General features: G+C 41.7%; 1 protein-coding gene across 3 annotated transcripts in view; it reads right to left on the reverse strand.

Moving 5' to 3' along the window:
• Positions 1-12,013, reverse strand: part of MSRB3 (methionine sulfoxide reductase B3) — a 183,619-nt gene extending 171,606 nt beyond the window's left edge. The window contains exon 1 of one of the 3 annotated variants that reach the window (XM_068970061.1): positions 11,885-12,013. The gene's annotated coding sequence lies outside the window, so the exon portion shown is untranslated. Of the gene's footprint in view, positions 1-11,209; positions 11,320-11,481; positions 11,527-11,884 lie in introns of those variants that run through there. The other 2 variants (XM_068970063.1, XM_068970062.1) reach the window with 2 other exon arrangements.
• Positions 12,014-17,057: the final 5,044 nt, after the last annotated feature.

Here is a 17,057-nt window from a genome sequence, read left to right on the forward strand (position 1 = left end):
AGTGACAGCAAGCATGTAAATAACTTATAAAACTACTTGGTCTCAGAGGATGATAAGTTGAGTAGGCTTTTTTTCTTTTAAGATGAGAGAAATTTGAGCGTGTGAGAGATGCAGTTTGATCCCTGGGTTAGGAAGATCCTCTAGAGGAGCGCACAGCAACCCACTCCAGTATTCTTGCCTGGACAATCCCATGGACAGAAGAGCCTTGTGGGCTACAGTCCATAGGGTCGCATAGAGTCGGACACAACTGAAGCGACTTAGCATGCACACAAATAAGAGATATTAGGAGATTATCCAAGAGCTTCCAGGTGGTGCGAGGGGTAAAGAATCTGCCTACAATGCAGGAGATGGAAGAGATGTGGGTTCAACACCCGGGTGGGGAAGATCTCCTGGAGGAGGAAATGGCAACTCACTCCAGTACTATTACCTGGAAAACTCCATGGACAGAGGAACCAGCAGCACTACAGTCCATGGGGTTGTAAAGAATTGGACACAACTGAGCAAGCACACCATCCAAAGGAGTCATAAAATCACAGAATATAAGAGAAAATTAATTAATTTAGGAAAAAATTACAGCTATACCTAAAAAGTAATCATACAGAGGGATTTTATCTCTCTATGCCAAAGTTTTTTGGTCTATAATTTAAGAGGTTGGGAAAAATCAGCAATTTCCAATCACTATCTAGAATTTCCCTTCAATTATTTTCCCTCATGATCTCTCTTGGTTATTTCACACCTGGTTATACCACAGACACAGGAAGTTCTGATTAGCAATTATATATGTCTGATTACTAAAATAATCACACTTAACAAAACAGCTTAGTTGGGAAATCAAAAGCTCAGGAAATTTGAGTGATTCATATAAGGTCACTAATATTTTTTAAAAGCAGATGCCATTGTCTAAATATGAAAAAACTGGCCCAAATTAGCACAGGGAATCAATGGTATCAATTCCAAACCATACACAGAAAGTGCAGAACTGAAAGATTTTCGAAGAATATGAAGAAGGCATAGTTTTTTCCTTCTAATTAGGAAAAAAGAGCAATAATAAACCCTAGGAAATTGGAGGGGAAAAAGCACACCTGTGTAATAAAGTCACAGTATAGGGACTTCCCTGGTGGTCCAGTGGCTAAGACTCTGCACTCCCTGAATGCAGGGGGCCTGAGCTCAGTCCCACATGCCGCAACTAAGACATGGCACAGACAAATAAATAAATAAAAGTCATGCTCTAACCATGAAGCAAATTAAATTGGCATGACTTTAAGCAACTGGTACTGTACAGCAGAACCAATCTGACATCTCACTATGGCGATTACGTTGTAATACCCTAAAAAGTTAAATGAGAAAAAATGTAAGTAAAAGAAAAGACTACAGGAGGAGTGAGTCAGAACAGTATATGATGAAGAGGATGGACTCTGGAGCCAGACTGCCTGAATTCAAAGGACTTAATGTCTCTGTGCTTCAGACTCTAATCTTAACATATGAACTATCGTAATATTTTATCTCCTTGATAAAGTTACCATGAGCATTAAATGAGTTAATATATGTAAATAGTATATAGTGAAACTAGTGCCTGGCACACAGTAACATTTGTATGTATTTGCTGTTATTATTATCATTACTATTATTTAATATATGGATGATGAAATATAAAAGCAATGGGACAAAATACAAAGATTTGATTCACAGGAAAGCCCAAGAGCCCTAATGGATAAAAGTGCAAGGAGTGGAAATAAATGAAACAAAGAAAAACATATAGATAATGAAAGAAAAGGTAATCTCTAAAAAAGAGTTATATACACCAATATGGATAACACAAATATAATGTCACGGAGGGAAAAGCAAATTGTGGAGGCTATACATCAACTAATACCATTTATGTAGTGTTTCAATACGTGCAAAACTAAACAATAAAAAATGCAGGGATATATCTACAGTAAACCTATAAAGAAATCAAGAGTTTATTAGTTATTTGTGTTAAGTGATAACCACAAAATACATGATTGTGAGCAATTCTAGGCAAAGGGAAGATGGGCCTGGTGAAGGTCACACAGGCAACTTCAACATTGCATTCCTGAAGCTGAGTAGGGGTACCCAAACTTTTAAAAATTATTCTTTATGTCTTGTATAGATGTTATACGCTCTTGTGTGTGTGTGAAATATTTTACAATAAAAAGAGCAAAAACTTAGTAACACATTTTAAAGCCAAGAGAAGATACTTTTTTTTTTAACCTCTCAAATTAGTTGTTTCTTTTTCTTTAAAAAGCTCGATGGGAAAAAAAAAAAAGCTCGATGGAAGAGATTTTCCTCTTTAATGATAAGATCAAACTAACTAAACAGTTAAATATATTTCTAGGATGGTCAAAGGTAAATTCCACTAGCAGTGTACCCTAATAAAAGAAGACTCTTCCTAACTGGGATATATCTTCAAGCCTAAACAAACAATTCTTAGCTGTACATTTACAAAAACCAATGTAATTTCTCATGCTTAATGCCATTACTTTAGATGGGACAGTTATTAATAATGTGATGTTTCTATTACATTATAACCTATCCTCTAAATAAATACTAAATCTTTAAAAGGGTTATGTAATTTTGCTATGGATCAAATTACTGGGCACAATAGGCTACAAGGTTCAAGTAGGATCTTAGTCTCAGAATAACCTTTATATTTAGTTCCACAAAATAGCTTGAACCAAGTATAACAAGACAATACATAATTTTGTGTAATTTATTAATCATGTCACTTCCGTTAAAAATTATGAAAGCTACTTGAAGACTTTTAGACAAACCATAGATTACAGAATCTTAATGCAAAAGCAGTATCAGGTTATTATCCATCCAAAATTTGTTCATTTTACAGGTATGAAAACTGAGGCATAGGAAGCTAAAATGCCTTAGATAAGAACAGGCCTAGGAAACCCAGCCTTTCAAGTTGCTATCCAGTGACTATGCTGACTCCCTTGGGACATGAACATACACGCAAGAATGAAGATATGTCAATGAGTCTGCAATTTTTCAACTGATCCTGCGCAAAGGTAAACACCCTCTGCCTTCAACCCATCTTTCCGGCCTCTTCTGACTAGAAGGCATATTCAGACACCAAGAAATCAGGAACAGGGCCTACAGTGCATGCACTCTTTCACGCTCAGTACTGTGAGCCCAGAGCTCCAAAGCCTTACTTGTGGTCCCTTATCCACATCAATTCTTTTGTACTGTGCACCTTTCCTTATTTCACTCTACTAATCTAAGGTAAAAGAAATACCTACCTATAATAGTCGCTAGAGATCTCTCCCAACCCCAACCAAGCTCGGATGCTCTGTTAACCAAACACAAGACAAGCAAAAGAAACGGAAAAATAATGGAAAATTCAGGGTTCTTGGATTTATATAAGGGCTGTCCTGATATTTGTTAAGGACTCTAACATGTAGCATGAGTTTATTTTCAATGTTGCCTTAACATATGTATGGAAGGATTGATTGTTTTGTTTGGATATTCATTTTTGCTTTAAATAACATAACTGACCCAATAAACTATAAAATTTCACTGTGTAATTTATAGTAATAGAAGACAGTCATGCCATGGCCATGACAGATTGCAGAAAAGTACTTCATACAAGCCATATACTAAATTTCATCTTTATAATAAGATCATAGCCCTAAAAATGATGCTCATACACCTGAAAACTTAATTTTTAAAAAGTGTTCATGTACTAATCCCTGAGACTATTTAATAGCCCGGTTTTAGCATAAGGTACATTGCCTAGCATAAAGCAGGCAACTACAGTTGAAAGAAGATCTTGAGAAGGAGTTTTCCTTTCATTGAAAAGTTTAGCTATGGCTCACATTTTCAAACAGAAGTCTCCCCAACATTCTGAAGTGAGACAACAATGAGTTGCTGAAAGCTGAGACCAGAGCCTCCCTGAGAGTATCCATAAAGCAGGAAATCATGTTGTCTACAGACTTGTGAGTAATAATTTCCACATATGTGTACTTTCCAAACATATGATAAGGCATCTATATTTTAAAATATTCAAAATTTCACAGTGGCTGTTTGTTAGTATATATTTTCTCAGTCAATACTACTAAAACCACACTGCTAGCATTTCTTATGAGTTAGAAATTACTCTTAATACTTGGACATAAACATGTCACTTTAGACAAGCATTATGAACAATGTACTATTTTTGGAAACAGAATCAGGATAGACAGTTGGTCAGGAACTAGGCCTTGAGAACACACTTCCTGTACCAGCACTGTTTCTCTATTTCCCCTGTAGTCATCTCCAAACCTCTCTATCTACAGTCAGTGTTCCCTCCACTTTCCTTCAGGAAGTCGAGTATCAAGAAATTGTCTCACAGTTTACAAATCAGCACACAGCTAGGCAATCTGATTACACAAATGCCAGGTCATAGCTCTGCTCCAGGCTCCCCGAGCCAAGCATCAGAGTCAGGGTATAGTGGCCTGGGTAGTCAACTCAAGTGTTCAAGAACCTTGTAGGTGACACTTGAAGAGATTAGAGAAGCAAAGTATTCTGTAAGAGAGCAGGAGGGATGTGATTTATTATAAATTATTTTCCTAGAGGCTGGGAAAAGAGTACGTCAAAGCTGTATATTGTCACCCTGCTTATGTAATATATATGCAGAGTGCATCATTCGAAATGCTGGGCTGGATGACTCACAAGCTAGAATCAAGATTGCCAGCAGAAATATCAACAACCTCAGATATGCAGATGATACCACTTTAATGGCAGATAGTGAAGAGGAATTAAAGAGCCTCTTGATGAAAGTGAAAGAGGAGAGTGAAAAAGCTGGTTTAAAATTCAACATTCAAAAAACAAAAGTCATGGCATCTGGTCACATCACTTCATGGCAAACAGATGGGGAAAAAGTGGAAACAGTGTCAGATTTCATTTTCTTGGGCTCCAAAATCACTATGGATGGTGACTGCAGCCACAAAATTAAAAGATGCTTGCTCCTTGAAATAAAAGCTATGACAAACCTGAACAGCATATTAAAAAGCAGAGACATCACTTGGCTGACAAATGTCCGCATAGTCAAAGCTATGGTTTCTCTAGTATCACGTATGGATGTGAGAGTTGGACCATAAAGAAGGTTGAACACCGAAGAACTGATGTTTTTGAATTGTGGTGTTGGAGAAGACTCTTGAGAGTCCCTTGGACAACAAGGAGCTCTAATTAGTCAGTCCTAAAGGAAATCAATCCTGAATATTCTTTGGAAGGACTGATGCTGAAGCTGAAGCTCCAACACTTGGGCCACCTGATGAGAAGAGCAGATTCATTGGAAAAGACCCTGATGGTGGGAATGATAGAGGGCAAGAGGAGAAGGGAGTGACAGAGGATGAGACGGTTGGATGGCGTCATACACTGAATGCACAAGAGTTTGAGCAAACTCAGGGAGACAGTGAGGACAGGGAAGCCTGTTGTGCTGCAGTTCATGGTGTGGTAAAGAGTCAGACACAATTTAGCGACTGAACAACAACACAGAAATTGTCAATGATTATTGTATAAATAAAAATCTGAGCATAGCAATAAAAAATGCCCATAAAGAGACTTACCTGGCGGTCCAGTGGTTAAGAAATCACCTTGCCAGTGCAAGGGACACTGGTTTGATTCATGGTCTGGGAAGACCCCATATGCTGTGGGGCAACTAAGTCCATGTACCACAACTAATGAAGCAATTATTGAAGCCCACACATCCTAGAGCCCATGCTCCACTATAAGAAAAGCCATCGCAGTGAGAAGCCTGCACACTGCAATGAAGACTAGCCCCCACTCTCTGCAACTAGGGAAAGCTCGTGCACAGCAACGAAGACCCCGCACAGCCATAAACAAACATGACAAATCATTTTTAATTGCCCATAAAGAACAACAACAACAAACCAAAGAGTCCTCCATCTGGTGGGAATCACATCCACTTCATATTCTTGGGGAAGGTGAAGGGAGGAACTGGGAGGAGACTTAGCAGAACCTGTGTTCAAGGCCAACTGAACAACTTGGAAGAAGCCCAAAGTCCAGAGGAACAAGGCTTGGTGATGATGAAGACTTTTAAGGAGTTAGTTCCTTAGCTTAAAAAAAAATAAGCCACTGAAGGAAATTAAGCAAAGATGTAGCAGCAACATTTTGCAGTTTAGGAAGGTGATCCTAGATACAGTATCCTTTCCTCAATGTTTCCCAGGCACTGTTTGTGGAGGGAGAAGATGCCACCTACCCTAAACAAGGAACACGCATAAACAGAAAGCCATATGCTGATCAGGCACATTCAGTCAGATCAAACTGTATCTTCTTTACAATGCTTTTCCTGTGCCCTTGTTCTTACTCCAGTCAACAAATGTTTCTTCCCCTCTTTATTTTTAACCTTCCTTACTCACACATGTTTTATCTACAGTTCCGGTCTCTTCAAGCTACAGTCTCACATTTCTAATTCTACCACACACTTCCACATGAATAGTCCACCAGTGCCTCAAATGCAGGAGATCTAAAACACAACTGATTTTTTTATCCCCACCTACCAACCTGCCCCAAGTTCACTCCTCCTAATCGCCCAGGCTTCACATCTTACCATCATCTTTTATTCATCCCTCTCTTTCCCCCTCTGTTTATCCCCACATCCAATTAATTGTTTCTGTCTAATTGACTTCAGCAACACTTCTCCAATCCTATTGCCACTCCTGGCTTATGTCTTCATTCTCTAACAAAAACTCTCGTAACTTTCCCTTATTAGTCCAGTGGTTTCCTTCCCCATTTAATTCATCCTCTGGATAATTAGATAATAATCTATCCTATAATTCAACTCTGATTATGACATTTCCAGGACCAAAAATAACTTCAACATCATAGCCTACTAACTGAGTCCAAATTTCCCAGACTAGCATTAAAGCCTTCCGTGTTCTAGGCCAAACCTAATTTTCCATTTTTGGCCTTTATTTTCTCTCTATGCCCCCTCATATATGCTCCAGTTGTGCCCTACTCCTGGTCAATCTGATCTGGGAAATATTGGGTACTCAGCAAAAGTTGATTTCCTTCCATATGAGTTTGCTATATTCTCTTTCCCCATGCCATCTCAATTTATAGGAAAACATCCCATCATTCTGAATAATTGATTCTCTCACAGAAAATTATCATATTCATGGAAAATCCTGTAAAACCTAGGAAACAGACAGGGACCTTGACAAAGACAAGCAGTATGACTGAGCTGCAATGTCAAAAGAAAAAGGCAGTGACAAGTAGGATGCCATAGAAGTTTCAGAACATTTGAAAAGTTAGAAGCATTACATGTGGGACAATGGATGCTAACAGTCTACCAGAGTTCTTCAAGATGATTCATTGGTCTCATAGAACTTATAATCCCCCAAAGAAGATCAATACATGTGGACTTCATAATGAAAGGTAGTAAAATCGTGCTCCAGTCAAGGTACAAAATGTCTTAGAAGCATTAAAAAAATGGGAAATTCTAAGAGATTAAGAAAGCTTCATAAAATACCACACAACAGAGGCTGTAAGGACTTCAAAAAATCTTGAGAAAAAGGTATTTCAGGCAGCAGAAATGGTCTAAAGGAAAGGTAGAGGTGAAAAATGCTACAAGTGTGAGAAATAGGAAAACAACTGATGAACCCTGGGCCCCTAAACTATTACTATTTTGAATGTTTCTAATGATCACTTACCCAGTTTTAATGAATTAAGAGTGTATGAGCTATTTGAGCTCAGGGTTTTACTTCAATGAATTCCTGAAAACAGGCAGATGATTATCTGCAAGATGGATTAGTTGTTATTAAACAGGATTTTCACAACTCTGTTGGATCCTAAGCTGCGTTATAATCCCTGAGTGTGGCGTTGCACTCAGTTTACTCCTAGAGGCTGGCTCTTCGGCATTCCTGCAGTAGTGTGAATGAAAAGCACTAACATCTTGGGATCCCATTGAAGATGACAGACTTCTACATACACATTGCAATCAAGGAAAAATTATACATACATTTTAAGGACTAGTAACCTTGTAATACAAAGTTAAAAAATGCAAAGTCAAACCATGTAAATGTTTGCATAGTACAAAGAAGTCTACAATTAGAAGAGACTGTAGAGAAAATCTAGATTAACCATGTAACCCAAACTATGTCTATCTAGTTATTCCAGGAATTTGGAATCAGGGCTCGTTGATTTAGTGTCTCCCTGTGCTTGGCACTGAGGGACACCTACATATCCAGAAACCACTGAGCACCCACATATGACTGTGAACACAGCGGGGGAAAGATCTCGCACAGACAGATCAATGAAGCTAAGAAAGGCAAAGACTAGAGACAGAGGAAGTTCCAGGTTTTCCATTCCTAGTCCCTAATAAGGTCTGCGTGCATTTGATTTCCATCACATTCCTGTCTGTCTTGTTCCTAAAACTAGTTCAAGTTCAGTGCTGTTACTTGGAACAGAAGCTTAAATGAGGCAATAACCAAAATCCTTCATAAGGTCAACTGGTTGATTTATTACTGAGCTACCTTTTCTATACTTTCTTCTCATTTGTATTTCCTTTAAAAGCCATAACCACGACTTTGGTAAATTATAGAGACAAACATGTGAACAGGGATCCAGGACTGTGTTGAGTATTTTTAAAAGGAAAATCCATCATCTCCAGGAAGGAGAAAATGTAAGAATCTTCAAGGTAAAGCCTTGAGGTATCTGCATAGCAATCAGGGATGCTAACAACTAGTAAATTTTTAAAAAACTGTTTATCTTGTATTGGGGTATAGCCCATTAACAATGTGAACATTTCAGTTGAACAGTGAAGGGATTCAGTCATACAAATACATGTATCCATTCTCCCCCAAACTCCCCTCTCATCCAGGCTACCACATAACGCTGAGCAGAGTTCCCTGTGCTACATGGTAGGTCCTTGTTGATTACCTATTTAAAATACAGCAGCGTGTTCATGTCCCTTCCGAACTCCCTAACTAGTCCCTTCCCTCAATCTTTCCCCGGCAACCATAAGTTCATTCTCTAAATCTGTAAGAACTGGTAATGTAAAGAGTTATCTGATTACTCTCCTACCCAAAGCCAATATAATTCTGAATAAACCAGATGAGTAGATCCAATTCAGTCTCCTCTGAGGCGTTAGAAAAAGGTCATAAGTGAGCACAGGGCATTTCATCTGGAGTGCCCCGAGTGACTAGCCACAGTTCTCCCAACCATACAAAGAGGTCTGGGTGTTCTCCAGTGATATCCCTGACCCAGACCCAAATTTCAACACTGAATACCAAAACATCTTAGGGCCTGCTTTAACTATTGACCCTATGACATAACCAGCACTTTCTACTATTAGATAAGGGGAAGAAAGTAATAGAAGGTTAATATCATGGTACTCTTTTTGGGTGTATACATCTGTGTGATGGGGCAAGTATCAAGATTTTCCTGAGACAGATCCTGTCTCCCCAAAGCTGGATCCACACCCAATAGATTTGACTACAAGGAGACCAGTTAAACACGTAGAGCAAGTCAGAGTTGACAATCAGAAGCCTGGACCAATCTAGTGGGTGGCTCTGCAGGTTTATATAAACAAAAACAATCCTGGAGGATCCTGGAGTTGGAAGGGACATAGAGACTTACGTACAAATTCATCATTTTACAGAGAAGGAAGCTAAACATTGAAACCAAATTCATCAAACAAATCCCTAACTACAGTAATACAGGTGAGATGAAAACCAAAGGGACTGTAACCAGATTGTGACAGAACCAAAAAAGATTATTTCCTAAAGCTTCTCTAATGGTTGAAATTTTATTTTTAATTATAAAAGAAATACTGTATTAGAAAAATCTATGAAAACTACTGTTGGGATATTTTTTTGGATATTCTTATTACTTAAGTTTAGCAAAACGGTTTCTGACCAAATGGGTTAGCATTTCAGTTAAGGTATTAGACCAAGCACCTTTAAAAGTCAAAAAACTGTGTGTTGATTCAAAAACCTATCTGATGTATATTTGCAACCTTGGCAGATAGGCAGTTTAGGCACTGTGACAAAACTCTAAATGGCAGAAGAGTTGCTTATTTTAATACATATTTTTTAAAAAAATCCAGACATTCACATAGGGCCCTAATAAAAGTCACCAGAAATTAGACTTATATGTCAGTTGGGACCAAAATTAAAAGAATAAATGTTTAAATGGTCCAAATATAAACTTGGTTTTCAAAATTGCTGGCAAGGGGCCATAGTACTCTGGATTTCAGTCTTCAAGGGCTGGTTGACCACAAGTATTAAGTCAACACATTACTGAGGGAAAAAAAAACAACATATACTGTCTGGCAGTACAATCTACCCTTTATCTGCAGCACAGTATATTTTAGAAGACCGCTGATAAAATGTGAAGATAGAACCTGTTGTGTCCCCCAAGAAGTGCTATTAAAGTTACTTTTAAAGTGTAAATTCAATAATAATAAATAAAAAATAAATTTAAAAAATATTTTATCCATAAAAAAATAAAGTGTAAATTTGTTAAAAATAGGTCTTTTTTAAAAAACAATATTAATCAGAAGCAAACATGAAATTGATATTATTTAAATTAACATCAATAATCTGCACACACTAAATATTTTTAAAGTCTCCTATCCATTTTATAAATTACATGAATCCTAAAGATTATTTTACAGACAAAATCTACTTTGCCACCACCACTGCAAATGGAAATAAGAAGCAATAGACCAGAGGGTGTTGAATATAATCTATACTTAGTAGAGTCAGTTTTCAACTAATTTATAAATCTTGGGTGTTAGCCATACCTTATTTTGACAGTTTAGATTATTGGTGGCAAAAACAAAAGCAAACTAAAATTTCCGAAGAAGTCTTAACTCTGAGAAATTATATTTTCAGTTCTTCCATTCCAGATAACATTAGGCATCGAGAAGTTTTGATGACTATATACTCATCACAAATATAAAGGTTCCTGCATTTTGACATTTACCTTAAACTCTACATTTGTACTTTCAAATAATTACTTTTTATAATAATCTTATTCCACATTATTTACAGAAAACTATTTTAAAAATCGTCCTGTTACAAAATTACCTCGCTCGATAGCTTGTAGTCCTAAACCAAATAAGGCAGGAATGGCACCTTTCGATCTTATAGTTGTAAACAGCCCGGGGTGAAACTTACAAACCAGACTCCGATGCCCTTTTTTCCGCTCAAAAAAAAAAACCAAAAACTGGTACCTGGAAAACTCGGGATTTTGTTCGGTTTTGGCCTATTAGACACCAGCCGGTCCCGCGGGAGCCTGACCCCGCGGCGAGGGCGGCGGTGCGCTTCTGGGTGCGCCGCTTGTCGCCACGCGCCCGCCGCTCCTGGCGCTGTCCCCCTACTCGCCCGGCTCCCCGGCGCCCCTCCCGGACGCGCGGCGGGAGGCACGGGCCTGGTTGGCCGTTCCCACGCGCCCGGGCCCGTTATCTCAGCGGCTGCTGCGCAGGAGTACCCCCCACACACACACCTCCGCGGGGGCAGGGGACTCCGAGGTGGTCCCCGCCGCGGACCTGCGCCCTCCCGAGCCTGAGGCGGCGTCCCTTCCCCAGCCGCCCTGCCAAGCCCCTCCCTCGGGGGCCCACGTCGGTCCAGAGCCTCCCTCCGGCTCAGGTTCGCTCCCGGGACGGGATAAGGTGTCAGCCACGCTGCCAGACGCCTCCCGTCGGCGGGGGCGAAGCCAGCCCTGACCTCCTTCTATCCGCCTCTCACCACCCGCGCCCCTCTTGGGCTCAGGAGAGGGGGGCTCCCGGCAGGAGGCTGAAGGGGGCGCTGCCGGCGCTCGCAGGGGAGCGGAGGTCGGGGTCACATCTCAACTCGGCGGGGTCGGGGCGTGAGGGCAGACAAGGGTGGGGGAGCGAGCCCCAACTCACCGGACTGCACTGCTCCCCGGGCCGCGGCCGCGGCCAGGCAGAGGCTGAGGCAGAGGCAGAGCGAGAAGGGGCGCGGGAGGGTCCGCCGCGGGCTCATGGAAGTGCCAGGGAGCCGCCGCCGCCGCCGCCGGCGCCGCTGTCCGAGCCTCCCTCCCTTCCTCCCCGGCTCCCGGCGACGGACGGGGCGGCGGGAGGCATGACGGGAAATTCCTGGGCACGGGCAGCCGAGTCCAAATATGAGCAAAGGAGACGAGCGAGGGAGGACCGCGGAGCTCGCCCGCCGCGGACGGGGCCCGCTGCCCGGGCCTCGGCAGCCGCCAGCTCCCTCCCTTCTCTGAATCCTCCTCCTCCAGGGCTGCCGCCCCGAGGCCGCCAGCCGCCGAGCGCCACCGGAGGTGCCCTCTTGCCAGAAGGCATCCCTTTCCAGTATTGGGGCCCAAGAGCAGAGCGGAGCATCCCCCCTCCACGGGTCCCGCCTAAGACCCCTGAATTAAAAGAGAGAAGAACCATCACGAGGAGACCCGACAGCTAGCCAGGGACCCGCGGGAAGACGTCTAAGGAGTTTAAGGAGACTCTTCCCATGCCCCACAGTCAATTGAGAGCTCTGGGAGTAAAGGGATAAAAATATTTGGCAAGTGCTTCTCTGGAGTGTGTGGGGGGGGGGGCGGGGGGGGGGCGCTAGAGCAGCACTGTCAGCTATGCACGCACTCAGGTGAGCCATCCTACACAGAACGAACAGGCATTATTGATCTAACACACAAAACCAGCCCTCTGCATCCCAGATGAGTGGGACCTTTACACCAGGATGTGGGTATGGGTGTGTGTGTGCTTAGCAAGAGTCAAAAATAGGCTCTTCCCAAACTTATATTTGAATACCATATATGGTCTTCAACTCCTTCACACTAGTTTTGTATTTCTTTCAACTTATCTGAAGGGTAGTGTTGAAATTTATTCAAAACGTACTACCTTTATTCAAAAGTGTCAAGCCCAATGTTTAATCATAGGCCTAAGCCAACAGTGGCTTGACTTTTCTTTGGCACAGATAACTCTGCCAGCAATCAAGGCCAAATGACCTTAGCTTTTCAAGAGGACATAATGATGTCTAATTACTTCTTTTTTTTTTTTTTACTGGCACTAATGGGACAGGCCCTGAAGATGTAGGATTATGTAGTTATTTATAACCATTGTGATATGCTACAGAAATGATTAACTAATGCAAAATTCTTAAGGGGTAAAAGTCAAACAGATTTAGAGGGTGGATTATTCTAACATGACCTAAAGTACAGTAATTTGTACATCACACTATTTGTTTGAAAATGCTATATTTGAAAATTAGAAACTTTATTTCAAAACAAATTCAGTTCTGGCATAGTATTAAGGCCCTGTATGCCAAAAACCAGTCCATTGGCAAGTGGTTCCCCTTAAATCATCTGGTACTGAGAAGCACCACATCCCATGAATTATTCCTGGCAAATGGGCATATTTCACCCTTAATGTGCTAGCAGTGATAATGAGAAGAAGGTCAGATAACCTAAGTAAACTAACAGTAAATAAACTGTAAAACAGTATATTAGGGATTTAAAGGACACATGGCATTGTTCAATTTAAGTACCTAGAAGTGGGGTATCTGAAAGGGAATATTCAGGAAACTCTTTAAGTTTCCCTCCCTTTCCTCTTTTTTATATATTTTGTATTATATAAGCACTTTTCGTTTCATATTCACTTTTTATTTCCCCCACAGCCTGTGTTAGTGCAGGAGACACAAGAGACATGGGTTTGATCCCTGGATGGGGAATATCACCTGGAGAAGGGAATAGCAACCCTCTCCAGTATTCTTACCAGGAAAATCCCATGGGCAGAGGAGCCAGGCAGCTACAATCCATAGGATCACAAAATCAGATACAACTGAAGTGACTTAGCACACACCCACCAAAACATGTGGTATAATTCTTTGCCCATAGTTTAAATGTTTGTTTAAAAACTAAAGTAGAATGAGCCCATTTTGTAGACTGATATAGAGGAGCTTCCTAAGTGTAGAGAAAAGCTTGTTCCAAAGGATTGTAATAATTTTGTCTATATTTAAAATATTTTAGTTGACCTTAAGCACAGAATTACATAAAATTACAAAGAATGCAGTATAACACTGCCTGTTACTATAGGTGGAGGGTTGATTAATTCTGTCAACTGCTGACTTGACAGCGATATCAGCAGCTGTTCTAAAAGCTTGAATAAATACGTTGAAGAGGAAAGGAAAGAGCAGAAGTTCCTGAGTACACAGTAAGTGCCTGTCACTCTGCTAGTTGTTTTACACACAGCATTTTGTTTAAATCTTCCAAATATCTTTGAGCTTTTTATTTTTTGTCCCTATTTTACAGATAAGGAGAGGCATAGATAAGTAAATTATGCTATCAGGAAGGAATAAAGTAGTATTGGAATTCAAATCTCATTCCAAAGGCTACATACAATCTTTTTACTCTTTTGATCTGCCCCATTTTCTCTACATTAGGAAAAAAAAGAAAAATGGGGTTTTCAAAAACTGTATCCATTGAGTTCTTGTGGTTTTAAGTAACTGGTGTACACTCAGATTACCTCAAGTGACAGGGGTAAAGAAATCATGTGGAAATAAGGCCAGAGACTTAACCGGCTTGTCAGGTCATCCTTTGTGAGCCTGGGGGTGGGGGCCTGTGCCTTTGATGGGTACCAGGAACAGGAAAGTTACCACCCTCTGACCACATTCCAATGAGTTTTGTAGTTTAAATCATATATTTCCCAACATTTCCTGTTATTATAATCTTAATGACAATCACATTAATATATTACCTTAAACTAGGTTTGCTTTTGATATGTGCGGGGCCCTGTGGGGGGCTCCTGGGCACAAGGCCTTTCTGTCCAGCGTTTCTCTGATTATAGGAAACAGCCTTCATTCGCCCTCCGTGACCTTCCCTGAGTTCCAATGGGCAGATCCAAGCAGTTTTTAACTAGGGAAGGGAGAGGATAGGAGACCAAGGAGAAACAAACTGTCAAGAGCAGCCTTGGGGCAGGGTCCTGGGTCCCCATCAATACACACAACAATATCTCTGAGCTGTTTTGCAGATAATGAAACCCCCTCCAGGTGGGAAAAGTTAAGGATCAACAATGGTATACTGCCCACAAGCATGTAGATCCCAGACCAGTTGGACCTGAAGGTTGACAATGTGGACTCTACTTAACTCAACCACCAACCCATCAGAAGAATGTCTACGAGCTGATCACACCCTCTTTGCACAATTACCAGAAAAACTTACCACAGTCTTCCTCAAACTGGGACACTTGGTTTGAGGGCATGAGCCTGCTGTGTCCCCCTTCGCCTGGCAAAGCAATCTGCTTAGTCACTCAGTTGTGTTCAACTCTTTTGTGAGCCCGTGGACCGTAGCCCGCCAGCCTCCTCTGTCCATTGGATTTTCCAGACAAGCGTACTGGGGTGGGTTTCCCTTTCCTTCTCCAGATTTTCCTGACCCAGGGCTCAAACCTGCATCTCCTGCATGTGTCTCCTACACCACAGGCAGATTCTTTACCACTGTGCACTCTAGATATTCTTTGCTACCCTCTCCCCAAACTCTGTTTTCGAGATTTGATTCCACACTGTGTACAGAGAAGCTGAGTTTTTGGCATCAATTTTAAGACAAAACTCTCAGAGGAGGTAACTGCTTCCTCTGTTTATTATGTATATATTACAGGGATGCCTCACACACCCCAGTGGTGTGCTAGTAAATATTTAACAACCAGATCTGGAGGAAGGAAGCCTGAATTGTGACAAAAGCCAATTTATGTGGATGTCAATACTCCCAGCAACCTGCGTCTCTGGAGTCAAAGCTGAGAAGAGATGTGCTCAACCAGCTCTTCACCCGCATGAGCCAGCCCATCTCACCACTCCCCAACTCCTCGTTAATGTCTTCCAAACACAGCATAATTTAAGTTGTAAAATCACAGATCTTTCTGCTCCTGCTCCCACTGTTAGTCTCTCAGTCGTGTCCAACTCTCTGCCGCCCCATGGACTGTAGCTGGCCAGGCTCCTCTGTCCGTGGCATTCTCCAGGCAAGAATATTGGAGTGGGTTGCCATTCCCTTCTCCAGAGGATCTTCCCAGCCCAGCGACTGAATCCAAGTCTCCCTTGTTGCTGGCAGATTCTTTACCATCTGAACCACCAGGGAAACCCACTACCAGCTGCCAGTTCTCTAGAGCTCATAATCAAATGCTCTGGAGGGGAGAGTTTGATTCTATCACTACTGTTCCTCTTGGGGAAAGTTCTTGTATGAGGTTATCTCATAAGCCACTGAGTGCCTCTGAGCCAGGTGTCCTCTCCTACTTCTTCAGCTGTCGCTAAGATGGAAGGCTCAGAGGGGACATGGCATGGTCACTTGTACTAAAGAAACAGACTGGCGACTTCCCTGGGGATCCAGTGGTTAAGAATCCACCTTCCAATACAGGGAGTGCAGGTTTAGTCCTTGGTCAGGGAACTAAAATCCCAAATGCTGAGGGGCAACTAAGCCTGTGGGCTCTTGAGCCCACGTGACATAACTAGAGAAAAGCCCAAGCCCCACAGCTGAGACCCAACATGGCAAAAAGGAAGAAAGAAGCAGACTGTGTTGCTGCCTTTTTAGGGGGTTGAATCGGGGGCAGCCTCTTGAAAAGGAGTCTGCAAGCATGGCAGGCATTCAAACTACAGTCTCTCTGACGTACTGTTGTCACCTCTTTAATGAAATTCCCTCAGCCGTTGTGTAAAGCTTTGAGACAGCCCCTAAGTCATATACCCAAAAGAACACCTTGCTGCTGCTGCTAAGTTGCTTCAGTTGTGTCCGGCTCTGTGCGACCCCATAGACAGCAGCCCACCAGGCTCCCCCGTCCCTGGGATTCTCCAGGCGAGAACACTGGAATGAGTTGCCATTTCCTTCTGCTGCTAAATCGCCTGGGTAGATGCAAACAGAAAACGGACACATCCAACCTAATATTATTCAAAAGTCCTAGGCAGGGTGACAAACCGAGTTAGCTCAATTCAATGAGCATTTATCAAGTATATTATCCATATAGTCAAAGCTATGGTTTTTCTAGTAGTCACGTACAGATGTGAGAGTTGGACCATAAAGAAAGGCTGAATGCTGAAGAATTGAAGCTTTCAAACTCTGGTGCTGGAGAA

This window comes from Capricornis sumatraensis, chromosome 4 (genome assembly GCF_032405125.1).
Source record: "Capricornis sumatraensis isolate serow.1 chromosome 4, serow.2, whole genome shotgun sequence".
In the NCBI taxonomy this organism is placed as follows: domain Eukaryota; kingdom Metazoa; phylum Chordata; class Mammalia; order Artiodactyla; family Bovidae; genus Capricornis; species Capricornis sumatraensis.